Here is a 17,566-nt window from a genome sequence, read left to right on the forward strand (position 1 = left end):
CAGGGGAATAGTGGATGAAAACCTGCTTGAGTCAGCCATGAATGTGAAACTGGGTAGGAGATTCACATTTCAGCCGGACAATGATACGAAGCACAAAGCTTAAGCCACATTGGAGTGGCTGAGTAAGAAGGAAATTAATGTGACAGAGCATCGACACTGCTGCAGCAGTCTCTTGGCACGGTTTATGCTCGGTGGTTTATTGCCATCAGCCAGAGTAGAATTTGTAATTTATTCAGGGTGCTGGCAATAACTCGCCTACTCTTCGGGAAAGACACCTTAGGTGTACAAGACACGTACAAGTCCAAAAAAACAACCAATGCTGACAGATAAGTCCCCCAGATTGAAGTCCTTGTGATGGAAGGTGCACATATTGATGAATATCCCTGCATGTGTGTGGTTTTTGAGCGCATACCTCCGCCAGGTTGAACAGTTTACGTTTTGTATCCCACTGATAGGCCGGATCTTGATTCAGACCTAAAGCAAAATCTAACCCGCTTGTTTTTGTCAACTATCCAACTCATCCACCAAGTTTTGTCAAATGTCGTCTCAAACTTTTTGAGATATCGTGTTATATATCGTTTTTCCCCGATCTCTCAATGGTGCACATTTGCCCTATCTCTGGACAATCACTTTATAATTATTGGATCCGGATCTTCACCAAAATCTCATCATTTAGTCCTTGTCATATACCCAACCCCTCCACCAAATTTCGTCCGCATCTGTCCACAACATTTTGAGATATCCTGATCTCAAACAGACGGACAGGTGTGAAAACATAACCTTCGTCCACCTTTGGTGGCGTAAGTAAAAAGGTTTGCTGTAAATTATGATAATTTCACAGCATTCTGTACTGAACTTTATTTAAATTGTAAACCTCAACGCATAGTTTCCTTATCTAATGTAGGAACCTTAACCAGCAAGCAAATGCTTGTTTCCTGACCGCAGGGATCATTAGCTGCATCATCAGCGAGGACACACGCACAATGTATACACACCTTGTTGTAGAAACCTACATTTGTTTAATTTATTATCAGATGATTGGTTTACACACAATGTATACTCACCTTGTTGGAGAAACCTACATTTGTTTAATTTAGCAGATGATTGGTTTACATACAATGTATACACACCTTGTTGTAGAAACCTACATTTGTTTAATTTAGCAGATGATTGGTTTACACACAATGTATGTTTACTTGGTTTACACAATGTATGGTTTACACACACACAATGTTTACACACAACACACCTTGTTGTAGAAACCTACATTTGTTTAATTTAGCAGATGATTGGTTTACATACAATGTATACACACCTTGTTGTAGAAACCTATATTTGTTTAATTTAGCAGATGATTGGTTTACATACAATGTATACATACCTTGTTGTAGAAACCTACATTTGTTTAATTTAGCAGATGATTGGTTTACACACAATGTATACTCACCTCGTTGGAGAAACCTATATTTGTTTAATTTAGCAGATGATTGGTTTACATACAATGTATACACACCTTGTTGTAGAAACCTATATTTGTTTAATTTAGCAGATGATTGGTTTACACACAATGTATACACACCTTGTTGTAGAAACCTACATTTGTTTAATTTATTATCAGATATTTGGTTTACACACAATGTATACACACCTTGTTGTAGAAACCTACATTTGTTTAATTTATTATCAGATGATTGGTTTACATACAATGTATACACACCTTGTTGTAGAAGCTTATATTTGTTTAATTTAGCAGATGATTGGTTTACACACAATGTATACATACCTTGTTGTAGAAACCTATATTTGTTTAATTTTGCAGATGATTGGTTTACACACAATGTATACACACCTTGTTGTAGAAACCTATATTTGTTTAATTTAGCAGATGATTGGTTTACACACAATGTATACACACCTTGTTGTAGAAACCTACATTTGTTTAATTTAGCAGATGATTGGTTTACACACAATGTATACTCACCTTGTTGTAGAAACCTATATTTGTTTAATTTAGCAGATGATTGGTTTACACACAATGTATACACACCTTGTTGTAGAAACCTACATTTGTTTAATTTAGCAGATGATTGGTTTACATACAATGTATTCATACCTTGTTGTAGAAACTTATATTTGTTTAATTTAGCAGATGATTGGTTTACATACAATGTATACACACCTTGTTGTAGAAACCTATATTTGTTTAATTTAGCAGATGATTGGTTTACATACAATGTATACTCACCTTGTTGTAGAAACCTATATTTGTTTAATTTAGCAGATGATTGGTTTACACACAATGTAGACACACCTTGTTGTAGAAACCTATATTTGTTTAATTTAGCAGATGATTGGTTTACACACAATGTATACACACCTTGTTGTAGAAACCTATATTTGTTTAATTTAGCAGATAATTGGTTTACACACAATGTATACATACCTTGTTGTAGAAACCTACATTTGTTTAATTTAGCAGATGATTGGTTTACATACAATGTATACACACCTTGTTGTAGAAACCTATATTTGTTTAATTTAGCAGATGATTGGTTTACACACAATGTATTCATACGTTGTTGTAGAAGCTTATATTTGTTTAATTTAGCAGATGATTGGTTTACACACAATGTATACATACCTTGTTGTAGAAACCTATATTTGTTTAATTTAGCAGATGATTGGTTTACATACAATGTATACACACCTTGTTGTAGAAACCTATATTTGTTTAATTTAGCAGATGATTGGTTTACACACAATGTATACACACCTTGTTGGAGAAACCTACATTTGTTTAATTTAGCAGATGATTGGTTTACACACAATGTATACACACCTTGTTGTAGAAACCTATATTTGTTCAGTTTATCTGATGATTGGTTTACACACAATGTATACACACCTCGTTGTAGAAACCTATATTTGTTCAGTTGATCTGATGATTGGTTTACACACAATGTATACACACCTCGTTGTAGAAACCTATATTTGTTTAATTTCGCAGATGATTGGTTTACACACAATGTATACATACCTTGTTGTAGAAAACTATATTTGTTTAATTTAGCAGAATGATTGGTTTACACACAATGTATACACACCTTGTTGTAGAAACCTATATTTGTTCAGTTTATCTGATGATTGGTTTACACACAATGTATACATACCTTGTTGTAGAAACCTATATTTGTTTAATTTAGCAGATGATTGGTTTACACACAATGTATTCATACGTTGTTGGAGAAGCTTATATTTGTTTAATTTAGCAGATGATTGGTTTACATACAATGTATACATACCTTGTTGTAGAAGCTTATATTTGTTTAATTTAGCAGATGATTGGTTTACACACAATGTATACTCACCTTGTTGTAGAAACCTATATTTGTTTAATTTAGCAGATGATTGGTTTACATACAATGTATACATACCTTGTTGTAGAAACCTATATTTGTTTAATTTAGCAGATGATTGGTTTACACACAATGTATACACACCCTGTTGTAGAAACTTATATTTGTTTAATTTAGCAGATGATTGGTTTACACACAATGTATTCATACGTTGTTGTAGAAGCTTATATTTGTTTAATTTAGCAGATGATTGGTTTACACACAATGTATACATACCTTGTTGTAGAAACCTATATTTGTTTAATTTCGTAGATGATTGGTTTACACACAATGTATACATACCTTGTTGTAGAAAACTATATTTGTTTAATTTAGCAGAATGATTGGTTTACACACAATGTATACATACCTTGTTGTTGAAACCTATATTTGTTTAATTTAGCAGATGATTGGTTTACATACAATGTATACATACCTTGTTGTAGAAACCTATATTTGTTTAATTTAGCAGATGATTGGTTTACACACAATGTATACACACCCTGTTGTAGAAACTTATATTTGTTTAATTTAGCAGATGATTGGTTTACACACAATGTATTCATACGTTGTTGTAGAAGCTTATATTTGTTTAATTTAGCAGATGATTGGTTTACACACAATGTATACATACCTTGTTGTAGAAACCTATATTTGTTTAATTTAGCAGATGATTGGTTTACACACAATGTATACATACCTTGTTGTAGAAACCTATATTTGTTTATTTAGCAGATGATTGGTTTACACACAATGTATACACACCTTGTTGTAGAAACCTATATTTGTTTAATTTAGCAGATGATTGGTTTACACACAATGTATACACACCTTGTTGGAGAAACATACATTTGTTTAATTTAGCAGATGATTGGTTTACACACAATGTATACACACCTTGTTGTAGAAACCTATATTTGTTCAGTTTATCTGATGATTGGTTTACACACAATGTATACACACGTTGTTGTAGAAACCTATATTTGTTCAGTTTATCTGATGATTGGTTTACACACAATGTATACACACCTCGTTGTAGAAACCTACATTTGTTTAATTTCGCAGATGATTGGTTTACACACAATGTATACACACCTTGCTGTAGAAACCTATATTTGTTCAGTTTATCTGATGATTGGTTTACACACAATGTATACATACCTTGTTGTAGAAACCTATATTTGTTTAATTTAGCAGATGATTGGTTTACACACAATGTATACACACCTTGTTGTAGAAACCTATATTTGTTTAATTTCGCAGATGATTGGTTTACACACAATGTATACACACCTTGTTGTAGAAACCTATATTTGTTTAATTTCGCAGATGATTGGTTTGCACACAATGTATACACACCTCGTTGTAGAAACCTATATTTGTTTAATTTCGCAGATGATTGGTTTACACACAATGTATACACACCTTGTTGTAGAAACCTATATTTGTTTAATTTCGCAGATGATTGGTTTACACACAATGTATACACACCTTGTTGTAGAAACCTATATTTGTTTAATTTAGCAGATGATTGGTTTACACACAATGTATACACACCTTGTTGTAGAAACCTATATTTGTTTAATTTCGCAGATGATTGGTTTACACACAATGTATACTCACCTTGTAGTAGAAGCTTATATTTGTTTAATTTAGCAGATGAATGGTTTACACACAATGTATTCATACCTTGTAGTAGAAGCTTATATTTGTTCAGTTCAGCAGCTGATCTGTTTACAAGTACTTGGTTCAAATCTTGCATGACTCTGAACCAAAACGAGGACTGAAAATGTGGGTGAATGCGCACGATCTATTTATGATAAAACCTTCCATGAAACGAATTGTTTTTTTATCAATATTTCAAAAATAGCTGTTAAATTGGTAAATTTGTCGACTACTAAAATGTCTATTAGCAATTAGTAAAAATAACTCTACAGTAATTATTGCTAATTGTAGCAATATTGCACAGAAATGATTACAAAGTGATTTGAAGAATTGTTACTGGCATTATCCAAAAAAAAAAAAAAAACACTTGAATAATATTTTCACTAAAGAGTAAATATTATTACAATCAATCAGTTTAACACGTGTATGAAAAATGGTTTTATCAAATTTGTCATAGAATACCTTTTTCATTGTACACCGCTCCATTCCTATTCCAGCTCCTGACGCTGTATGATGTCATCGCCGGGCACCGAAGGGATCCAAGAGATGACTCGTGTCGAAAGGGAGGACTCAGGTTTCACTCCGCTTGTTTTCTTGATTTCTTTCTTTCACTCCCTCGCCAGAGGAGAGGGTATTGCATTTGAGTCCGTTTGCGACTTGGTAAATTTTTTTCTTTTTGCAAGTATGTTGATCACTCCGGTTTGTGTGTGTGTTTGTGTGTGTGTGTTTGTGTGTGTGTGTTTGTTTGTCTGTCTGTCCGCTCACTTATACTTGCCTATAGGTCACAATTTTAACCCAATCTTCACGAAACTTCACCAAATGGTACATTTCGTAGTCCGACAAAATCCTATATATTTTTGAGGTCAAAAGGTCAAAAGGTCAACATAGAACAAAGGTCAACCACATTTTTTCCAAATTGCTAAAATCCTCAATTTTCATCCGATTGACTTGAAATTTGAATGGGATTTACATATCGGCTAACTGAATTCAACCACTATCTATTTTTGAGATCAGCTTCGGCCAAAAGGTCAACATAGGCCAAAGGTCAACCACTTTTTTTGAATTTCTAAAATCCTCAATTTTCAGCCGATTGACTTGAAATTTGAATAGGATTTACATATCAGCTTACTGAATTAAACCACCAACTACTTTTGAGATCAGCATGGGCCAAAAGGTCAACATAGGCCAAAGGTCAACTAAGACTTTGAAATCTCTAAAATCCTCAATTTTCATCCAATTGACTTGAAATTAGAAGAGGATTTACACGCCAGCTAACTGATTTCAACCACCAACTATTTTTGAGGTCAACATCGGCCAAAAGCTCAACATAGGGCAAAGGTCAACCAGTTTTTTCGGATTTCTAAAATCCTCAATTTCCATCCGATTGACTTTGAATTTGAATGTGATTTTCATATCGGCTAACTGAATTCAATCACCAACAATTTTTGAGATCAGCGTAGGCCAAAAGGTCAACATAGGCCAAAGGTCAACCACTATTTCAGATTTTTTTAAATCCTCAATTTTAATCCGATTGACTTGAAATTTGAATAGTATTTTCATTTCAGCTAACTGAATTCAACCACCAACTATTTTTTAGATCAACACAGACCAAAAGGTCAACATAGGCCAAAGGTTAACCACTTTTTTTCAAATTTCTAAAATCCTCCTTTTTCAGCAGATTGACTTGAAAATTGAATGGTATTTGCAAATCAGCTGACTGAATTCAACCACCAACTAATTTTGAGATCAGCATAGGCCAAAAGGTAAACATAGGCCAAAGGTCAACCACTTTTTCCGAATTTCTAAAATCCTCAATTTTCATCCGATTGACTTGAAATCTGAATAGGATTTGCATATCAGTTTACTGAAACCAACCACCAACTATTTTAAGGTCAACATAGGCCTAAAGGTCAACATAGGCCAAGTTTCTAAAATTGTCAATTTTCATCTGATTAACTTAAACTTTGAAGATGATTTGCATATCAGGTCACTGAATTCTACCACAAATTATTTTTGAGGGCAAAACGATGCTCTGCTGAGTGCCATTCTACTTTGTTCTGTTTTGCCAAGTGTCGCTCTATAAGTGATTTTTCATTTGTCTGTTTGTTCCTTGCGAAAATCGAAGATTTTTCAAGTATATTGATTGGTCTTGTGCGTTATTCGGTCTGTTTGTCTGTCTGTCTGTTTGTTTGTCTGTCTGTATATCAGTCGCCTACAGGTCACAATTTTCAACCGATCTTCAAGAAACTTCACCAAATGGTAGAGGTCGTGATGAGCAAGAAGTCTATTGTTTTTGCGGTCAAAAGGTCAATAGGTCAACATAGGCCTAAGGTCACCAACATTGTCAAATATCTAAAATCCTCAATTTTCATCCGATTGACTTATAATTGTAAGAGGATTTGCATATCTGGTCACTGAATTCAACCACCAAGTATTTTTGAGGTCAACATAGGCCAAGAGGTCAACAGAGGCCAAGTTTCTAAAACCCTCAATTTTCATCCAATTAACTTGAAATTTGAAGAGAATTTGCATATATGGTCACTGAATTCAACCCCCAATTATTTTGAGGTCAACATAGGCCAAAATTTCAATATCGGCCAAATTTCTAAAATCCTCAATTTTCATCTGATTGACTTGAAATTTGAACAGGATTTGCATGTATATCTAGTCACTGAATTCAACCACCAAGTAGTTTTGAGGTCAACATAGGACAACAGGTCAACATATAGACCAAATTTCTAAAATCCTCAATTTAACATTTAGATTGGGCCAGATGTAATGCTTTGAATTTAGACCAAAAAGTTCAATTTTTGTCTCATCTGTCCCCAAAACATTTCTCCACATGCCTGCAGTATCATTAAGATGCTTTTTCACGAACTCAATTTGAACTTTTAGATGTGTCTCAGTAATGCCTTCTATCTTGCCACCTTTCCATAGAGGCCAGCTTTGTGAAGGGAATGGGATATTGATGATTGATGAACACTGACCCCATCTCGGACATAGAGTCTTGCAGATCTTTCAAAGTCATTGTTGGATTTACAGTGACATACCAAACCAGTTTCCTGATCACTCAGCTGCTAAATTTAGATGGGTGACCTGATCTGGGTAGAGTTTGGGTGGTCTGTTACATCCTCAACTTTTGACCTGGTTTCTGTCACCACTACAGCAGTCAGATGTCATATTCATATGAATAGCAAATGTTCAAAGCTCGTTTTAATTTCATAATTGGATCACAAAATCAGGCAAACCTTGACAGATCAACAATTTATTGCTCGACTTTTATTAGCATGGAATAGCACTTGGGAATGAAAATACAGCCAAGAACACCAGAAGCCATGGAAACAATAGCAAATATCTCCATAGCAACAACAAACTTCCCTTGAGTGCTGCTGTAAGCAGGAACAAAAGCCATGCCAACCAGAAAGCAAAATAAAAGGCTGTAAGAGATGAATTTGAACTCCTCATTTTGTGTTGTTTGTTTTTGGCCTTTCATAGCAAGGACAAGGCAAATGATTGCTAAAAGTGTCAAATAAACAATTGCACATGCTACCCATGCTCTTGATTGCACAATGCATTCCCAAACAATGACTCCAACTCGAACCTCAAAGTTCTTATTCACCTGAATATTTCCCCCAACTGCCCAAGCCACACAGAATGCACATTGTGGCACAGGTGAAAGGACAATTAAAGTGTGCATGGTTTTTATCCACACTGAATACTTGTATTGTAATTCATCTGAAATGTTTGGATATAAAATTCATCATGTTTATTAATTCGTTTCCATCAAATCAATCAAGAATAAATATGGCATAAAACACGATATAAGCAGCAATGTTTTATAGTTCATTTACATGGTGGATAGGATTTACTCAAATATTTTGCATGGAAGGTAAACAAAAATTGTTCTTTTTTATCCAAACTTTCCGCTTTTATTTCGCATAATTAAGAGAGAAGTAACATTTATTCAAAAATATATTTAAAATAGAACCAACTCGACCACAATATGAAGCTGTAAAAGAAATATCTCTTTCTCATATCAACACAAATGACAAATGGCAGATTTTTTTTGGTTAAAATCATCGAGTCGAGAGAGTGTCAATGGCCTTTATGTTGTAGTTTTTTGAAAATGCATTTCGTTCGATAAATGGAAACTTTCATCGGATTTTCTTCCCGTTTATTTTTCAACCGAGTCAAAAACCATGTTAGCGACTGTGAAATATCGAATTAGAGTTGAAATAAAACTGTGAGAGAGCAAGACACCACTGGCCTAACAAAACAGGCCTCAAAGCTATGCGAGTAAATAAAATGGTGGATATTTGTTTTTGAAGCCTCTTCCAGAATGGGTGGAGCTACTCTCTCAAAGGAGGAAGCCACACTCCCGGACAGACGTTCCACAGACAGAATCACCAACGAAGAATATAATATAGATTTATATATATATATATATATATATATATATATATATATATATATATATATATAGTATATATTGTATACAAGATCGAGACTCATGTATGATATCAATCACAAGAGAAAAAAAACGGACACACAAAACATACAATAAAGGGAGCGGGAGACAAGATGGGGATAGAGAGGGAAGCACACAAGTACAACAGCAGTGAACAGGGACAACGGAAGATCTGTGGGAGGGGGAGGGCTTGGGGGGAGGAGGCATGGGAAGGCGGGGGGGGGTGTGGGAAAGGTGTAAAACACATGGACACTGCTAAAACTTCCAGGAAAGAAAGAAGTCGGGATTTCAAAAAAAAGTGGATCTGGAGTGAATTAATGTGGGCAGAAGAGATCAAGGTTTTGGAATTTTTTATTTTTTTTATTTTTTTTTGTATACAGAATCAAGGCTCGTGTCAGAGCTAACACATCGAACATGAAAACATACACAGACACATATAGCATACAATGAAGGGAGCAGGAGACAAGAGAGGGGGAGAGAGAGGGAAGCACACAAGCACAACAACAGTAGAGAACAGGGACGTCGGTAGATCTGTGTATGGGGGAGGGCTGCGGGAGAAGGGGAGGGGTACGGTACACGGTATAAAGCAAATGAACACGACAAGGAATTTCACCACTAGGAATTTCAGGAAAGATGTTGGGGATTGAAAGAGGTGGATTTGGGGTGTTTTAACAGGGGTAGAAAAGATCAAGGTTTTAGATGGGGGTGAACAGCTGCTTTAAAGACCTGGAGGGAGGAGTGGGATTGAAGAGAGTGCAGGACGAAATTTGGCAGAAGGCGGGAGAAAGGGAGAAAAGAGGTTCCATAGGCGGGAGAAAAGAGGAATGGAAGAGTGAAGGTGTGTGACCCCCCTAAAATAGGTATTTGCTTTATTCTCTGAAACTACACACACGATTTTGATGAAACGTCACCACAACCTTCATCACCCATGATGTACCAATGTTTGTTCAAATCATTAGAAAAATTGGGGTCTGAGGAGGTATATGGGGTTGGGTGAGGGTGGGGGGGAGGGAGGGGGTTGGTCCTCAAAATAAGCATTTTTTTGTTTGTTTGTTTAAAGTCTTATGATTATGTTAGTATGATTCTACATGCTGTCCTGTCTTCTCGCAACCATTGAAATTGGTTTAAAATACCTTTGGTCAGTGCAGTATACTGTTTGTTTATTTTACCAGGTGAGCGCCAGGGGTATTTACCCCTATGTTTTACCATTTGAGCTTTTGTTATCAAAAGAACTAAAAACTTATCATGTATCTGGGTCCAAGATTTACATTTTCACCAAAACTTAACCAATTATTCCTTGTCACATACCTAACCTGTCCAACAAATTTCGGCCAAACCCATCCATCAGTTGTCATACCCTTCCTCCCGTCCATGGTACACGGATCCTTGTGGTGAGGCTATTGCCCAGAAACAACTTGCTTTCGTCTCCTGGAAAGCAAATCCAACGGAAGGAAATCACATTTCCTTTCACAAAGCCAGAAACAAGTGTCTGTCCACCCTCAGGATAGCCAGGAAACAATATCCCTCCGTTCTCAGGACAGAACTCTCTTATCTGTCTCCCTCTTCCAAATCCTGGTGGCATCTGGTCAAATCTGTTTCTGGTGTTTGTTCCCCCTCCATCCCCTCCCTCACCTCAAACGGCCACACGGCTGACTCCGCACGTGAAAAAGCTGAATGACTCAACTCTGTGTTTGCCTCTAAATCTTGTGTCCCAAACCCATCCCTCTCTGTACCCACCGTACCCAGTCGTACCCAGCTGCTCCTGGACTCTGTGTCCTTTCCTCCTGACAAGGCGAAAGAGTTTCTGTCAACCCTCGACTCTGATTCTGCAACTGGACCTGACGGCATCAGCCCACGGGTCCTAAAATCTTGTTCTTCTGCTCTTTCACTCCCTCTCTCTGTTCTCTTCACCCTCTCTTTCACTCAAGGTCATCTGCCATCTGCTTGGAAATCTGCCAACATCACCGCTTTGCACAAAAAAGGTGCAAAAACAGATCCCAGCAACTACAGACCAATCAGCCTTCTCCCAATTATCAGCAAAGTCATGGAATCCATCATTGCTTCAGATATGAAATTTTTCCTCTTCTCCAATGGCTTGATCTCTGATCATCAATTTGGTTTCAGACCTGGTCACTCTACTCTGGACATGCTGCTTCTGCTTTCTCAACAATGGATGGAGGTCCTCAATGCCAAACAGGAAATTAGAGCTGTCTCCCTTGACATATCACGTGCCTTCGATACGGTCTGGCACCCCGCTCTGCTCACCAAACTCTCCTCTTTTGGTATCCATGGAAATCTCCATGCATGGCTGGCGGACTTCCTCTCTAGTCGTAGTCAACATGTAGCCCTGAATGGGTTTCTCTCATCTCCTCTTCCTGTTCAGGCTGGAGTTCCCCAAGGCAGTGTTCTGGGCCCTGTGCTTTTTCTGGTCTTCATCAATGATCTCTCTGACTCTCTTGAAAATCCTCTCTATCTCTTTGCTGATGACTCTACTCTCTGTCGCTCCATTCTTCATCCCTCAGATCGGCAGTCTGCAGCCTCCTCACTCTCTGCAGACCTGGACAAAATCACAGACTGGGCAAACAAGTGGAACATGTCTTTCAATCCTGACAAATCTCACACTCTTACGATGTCTCTCCGAAAAGACAGACTGGACAACCCTCCCATCCACTTTCTGAATAATCCTCTCCAAGAAGTTCTGTCACTCAAGCTTTTGGGTCTCACTATCTGCCATGATATTTCCTGGGAAAACCACATTTCAAATCTGGCCTCCAAAGCCAGTCGCCGACTGGGCATCGTCCGTCGTGTGAAGTCCTTCCTTGGCACACCTGAGCTCCTCACCACATACAAGGCTTTCACCCGCAGCTCAATGGAATACTGCTCTCCCCTCTGGGCTGGTGCTCCTGCCTCACACCTAGCTCGTCTTCACGCTGTTGAAACCAAAGCATTCAGAATCATTGGAATCTCCCGCGATGAAACTAACTCCAAGGGCCTCTCACTCACTCACCGCAGGCAGGTTGGTGGTCTTTCCGTCTTCTACCGACTCCTCTCTGGCCTTGCCCCCCCAGCTCTCTCTGGGCTCTGTCCAGCAAATATTCCTACCGGTCACACAAGATCTGCCAGCAACCCTCTTATGGTTAAACTGCCAAAATCAAGACTCGCTGCTCACTTTCACTCTTTCATTCCGCTTTTCTCCCGCCTCTGGAACAAACTCCCTCACTCTCTTCAATCCCACTCCACCCTCCAGGTCTTTAAAACAGTTGTTCACCACCATCTCTTATCTTCCCCAATCCAAAACCTTGATCTTTTCTACCCCCACCAATTTCACCCCAATTCCACTTTTTTGAAATACCAACTTCTGTCCGGGAAGTCCTTGTGTTTTATACTTCTCCCACCCCCCCCCCCCCCGTTCCCACGCCTCCTCCCCCCAAGCCCTCTCCCTCCCACACATCTCCCTGCTCTCAAATGTTGTGTGCTCTCAAGTGTTTGTGTGCTTCCCCTTCTCTCCCCATCTTGTCCTCCGCTCCCTCTTTTTATATATTTTGTTTGTCTGGTTGATTTGTTTGTGAAGTAAATGTTAGCTCTTTCACGAGCCTCGATTCAGTATCCCAAAAAAAAAAAAAAATTGCCTTCCTCAAGTCTGTGACAAACTGATCAATTGTTTCTGGCAAGTGCTGGGAGCACTTCCAGAAGTTACACCTCTCAAACAAGGTGGTTTTCCGAAGATTGCAGTATTTCTTCAGAACGTCTGCCAGTTTGTTGTTGTCTTCTCAATTCAATGTGTTAAACACTTCCAGTGCATCCGCCCCGATACAATGGAGGAGAATATATAGCGAGTTGCACATCTTTAGTCTTGCTGTTGGCCCACATGGCCTTCAAGTAAAACTTTGTTGTTCCCAGCATTAGCAGTTTGCACTTACATTTCCGTTAAGACAAAGAGAATCCGGAAGTTTAAATTGCTCCATTCAGGATATTTCACCGCTGTCACCATGTAATGTTCACAGCATGATATAAACAGACATTCCAGTGTGAAAGACGAATTACCTCCTCCACCGAAAGTGGACGAAGGTTATGTTTTCACTCTTGTCTGTTTGTCTGTGAGCAAGATATGTAAAAAAGTTAAGCACGGATTTGGACAAAATTTGGTGCACATTTTGGGTGTGTTACAAGGAAGAAGCAATTAAATTTTGTAGATCCAAATCCAGATACGAGAATTTATTTTAAGTGATTATTCACCATTGAGAGATAGGGCCAAAAACGACAAAGAGCACGATATCTCAAAAGGTTTTTTTTTTGTTTGTTTTTGTACACTGAATCGAGGCTCGTGAAAGAGCTGACATTTACTTCACAAACAAATCAACCAGACAAACAAAATATATAAAAAGAGGGAGCGGAAGACAAGAGAAGGGGAAGCACACAAACACTTGAGAGCACACAACATTTAAGAGCAGGAAGATGTGTGGGAGGGAGAGGGCTTGGGCGGAGGAGGCGTGGGAAGGGGGGGGGTGGGAGAAGTATAAAACACAAGAACACCATGGACCGACAGGACAGAAGTTGGTATTTCAAAAAAGTGGATTTGGGGTGAAATTAGGGGGGTAGAGAAGATCAAGGTTTTGGATGGGGGAAGATAAGAGATGGTGGTGCACAGCTGTTTTAAAGACCTGGAGGGACGAGTGGGATTGAAGAGAGTGAGGGAGTTTGGTCCAGAGGCGGGAGAAAAGAGGAATGAAGGAGTGAAGGTGAGCAGAGTGTCTTGATTTTGGCAGATTAACCATAAGAGGGGTGCAGGCAGATCTTGTGCGACCTGTAGGACTATTTGGGGGACAGAGCCCAGAGAGAGCTGGGGGGGCAAGGCCGGAGAGGAGTCAGTAGAAGACGGAAAGACCACCAACCTGCCTGCGGTGAGTGAGTGAAAGGCCCTTGGAGTTAGCTTCATCGCGGGAGATTCCAATGATTCTGAACGCTTTGGTTTCAACAGCGTGAAGACGTGCTAGGTGTGACGCAGGAGCACCAGCCCAGAGAGGAGAGCAGTATTCCATTGAGCTGCGGATGAAAGCCTTGTATGTGATGAGGAGCTCGGGTGTGCCAAGGCAGGACTTCGCACGATGGAGGATGCCCAGTCGGCGACTGGCTTTGGAGGACAGATTTGAAATGTGGTTTTCCCAGGAAAGATCATGGCAGATAGTGAGACCCAAAAGCTTGAGTGACAGAACTTCTTGGAGAGGATTATTCAGAAAGTGGATGGAAGGGTTGTCCAGTCGGTCTTTTCGGAGAGACATCGTAAGAGTGTGAGATTTGTCAGGTTTGAAAGACATGTTCCACTCGTTTGCCCAGTCTGTGATTTTGTCCAGGTCTGCAGAGAGTGAGGAGGCTGCAGACTGCCGATCTGAGGGATGAGGAATGGAGAGACAGAGAGTAGAGTCATCAGCAATGAGATAGAGAGGATTTTCAAGAGAGTCAGAGGGATCATTGATGAAGACCAGAAAAAGCACAGGGCCCAGAACACTGCCTTGGGGATCTCCAGCCTGAACAGGAAGAGGAGATGAGAGAAATCCATTCAGGGCCACACGCTGACTACGACTAGAGAGGAAGTCTGCCAGCCATGCGTGGAGATTTCCATGGATACCAAAGGAGGAGGGTTTGGTGAGCAGAGCGGGGTGCGAGACCGTATCGAAGGCACATGATATGTCAAGGGAGACAGCTCTAATTTCCTGTTTGGCATTGAGGACCTCCATCCATTGTTGAGAAAGCAGAAGCAGCATGTCCAGAGTAGAGTGACCAGGTCTGAAACCAAATTGATGATCAGAGATCAAGCCATTGGAGAAGAGGAAAGATTTCATATCCGAAGCAATGATGGATTCATGACGTTGCTGATAATTGCGAGAAGGCTGATTGGTCTGTAGTTGCTAGGATCTGTTTTTGCACCTTTGTTGTGCAAATCGGTGCTGTTGGCTGATTTCCAAGCAGATGGCAGATGACCTTTAGCAAAAGAGAGGGTGAAGAGAACAGAGAGAGGGAGTGAAAGAGCGGAAGAACAGGATTTTAGGACCTGTGGGCTGATGCCGTCAGGTCCAGTTGCAGAATCAGAGCCGAGGGTTGACAGAAACCAGGAGCAGCTCTGTATGACTGGGTACGGTGGGTTCAGAGAGGGATGGGTTTGGGACACAAGATTTAGAGGCAAACACAGAGTTGAGGCATTCAGCTTTTTCACGTGTGGGGTCAGCCACGTAGCCGTTTGAGGTGAGGGAGGGGGTGGAGGGGGAACAAATACCAGAAACAGATTTGACCAGATGCCACCAGGATTTGGAAGAGGGAGACAGATAAGAGAGTTCGGTCTTGAGAACGGAGAGATATTGTTTCCTGGCTCTCCTGAGGGTGGACACACACTTGTTTCGGGCTTTGTGAAAGGAAATGAGATTTCCTTCCGTTGGATTTGCTTTCCAGGAGACGACGGCAAGTTGTTTCTGGGCAACAGCCTCACCACAAGATTCCGTGTACCATGGACGGGAGGAAGGGTAGGACAACTGAAGACGAGATGGGATAAATCTGTGCATGAGAGAGAGCAATTTACTTTGGAAGAATTTCCAGGATGAGTTGATGTCAGAGGCGGTAGAGATGGGAGACCAGTCCAGATGATTGATGGCTGCTTGAAGACCGTGCCAGTTGGCCTGAGTGAAATGCCAGACTCGTCGACGCTGAGGAGGCTCTCTGAGAATGGTCAGAGAGATGTCCACTTTAACAAGCACATGGTCAGATGAGCCGATTGGAGCAGAAGAAGAGCAGCAGACATTTTCAGTTAAGTTAGTCATAACCAAGTCCAGAAGAGAAGATGCTCTGTTGACTGAGATCCAGGTCGGGAAATTGACAGATTGTGTCAGTCCCAGTGAGTCGCAGAAGTCCTTTGCTGAGGAGCCATGGCTGGTGAGAGAGTTACCCACACCCAGCCAACTGGCATGGTGACAATTGAAATCACCACATATGAGGAAGAGAGAGTTTGGATGGGTAGATAGAAGTTGGTCCATATTATCTGCCAGCGAGATGTAGATGGAGTCATCACTGTTTGGTGGACGGTACAACACACATATGAACAAAAGGTGGGAGCAAAGGGGAAGCCGTAGCCAAAGGTATTCCTGGGGGTGAGGTGGAGAGAGGGCAGTGCAGGGCGAGTGAGGAAGAGAGTTTTTAGCCGCGTCGCAGACGTTGCTCATAGAGTGCACGCTGCTGTTGTTGTTGTTACCCCCTTTTCTTCTTCTTCTTCTTCTTGTTCTTGCAGAGAAGACAAAACCTCAAAGCTCCACCCATTCTGGGAACCATAGCTCCACCCATTCTGGGAGAGCCTTCATATAAACAAATATCCACCATTTTATTAACTCGCATAGCTTTGAGGCCTGTTTTATAGGCCCGTGGTGTCTTCCTCTCACACAGTTTTCTTTCAAATCAAATTCGATATATCATTTCATTTTTCACAGTCGCCAACATAGTTTTAGACTCGGTTGAAAAAAAACGGGAAGAAAATCCGATGAAAGTTGCCCTTTATAGAACGAAATGAATTCTCAAAGGCCTGTAACTTCAAGTCCATTGACTTTTTTTTTTTTAAATCGCGGCATGTCAGTCATACACCGCCCGAAATAAGAGACGGGAAAATGCCGAGATATATTAAAAATTCGTCCATTTGATGACAATCGTCACAATGAAATATTTAATTTATACGTCGTCACAATAATGTGGAGAGAGGAGCATAGCTTCGTTCACGTGTCGCCACATACGGGAAATTGCCGAGATATATATTTTTTTACATCGCGGCATGGTTAGTCATACACCGCCTGAAATAACAGACGGGAAAATGCCGAGATATATGAAAAAATTCGTCCATTTGATGACAATCGTCACGATGAAATATTTAATTTATACGTCGTCACAATAATGTGGAGAGAGGAGCATAGCTTCGTTCACGTGTCGCCACCACTGATCTGTATATACTACAGTATCTACAGTATCTACAGTACAGTACAGTATACAGTATCTACAGTACTACAGT

This window comes from Myxine glutinosa, chromosome 3 (assembly GCF_964187855.1).
Source record: "Myxine glutinosa chromosome 3, kmMyxGlut1.1, whole genome shotgun sequence".
NCBI lineage: Eukaryota > Metazoa > Chordata > Myxini > Myxiniformes > Myxinidae > Myxine > Myxine glutinosa.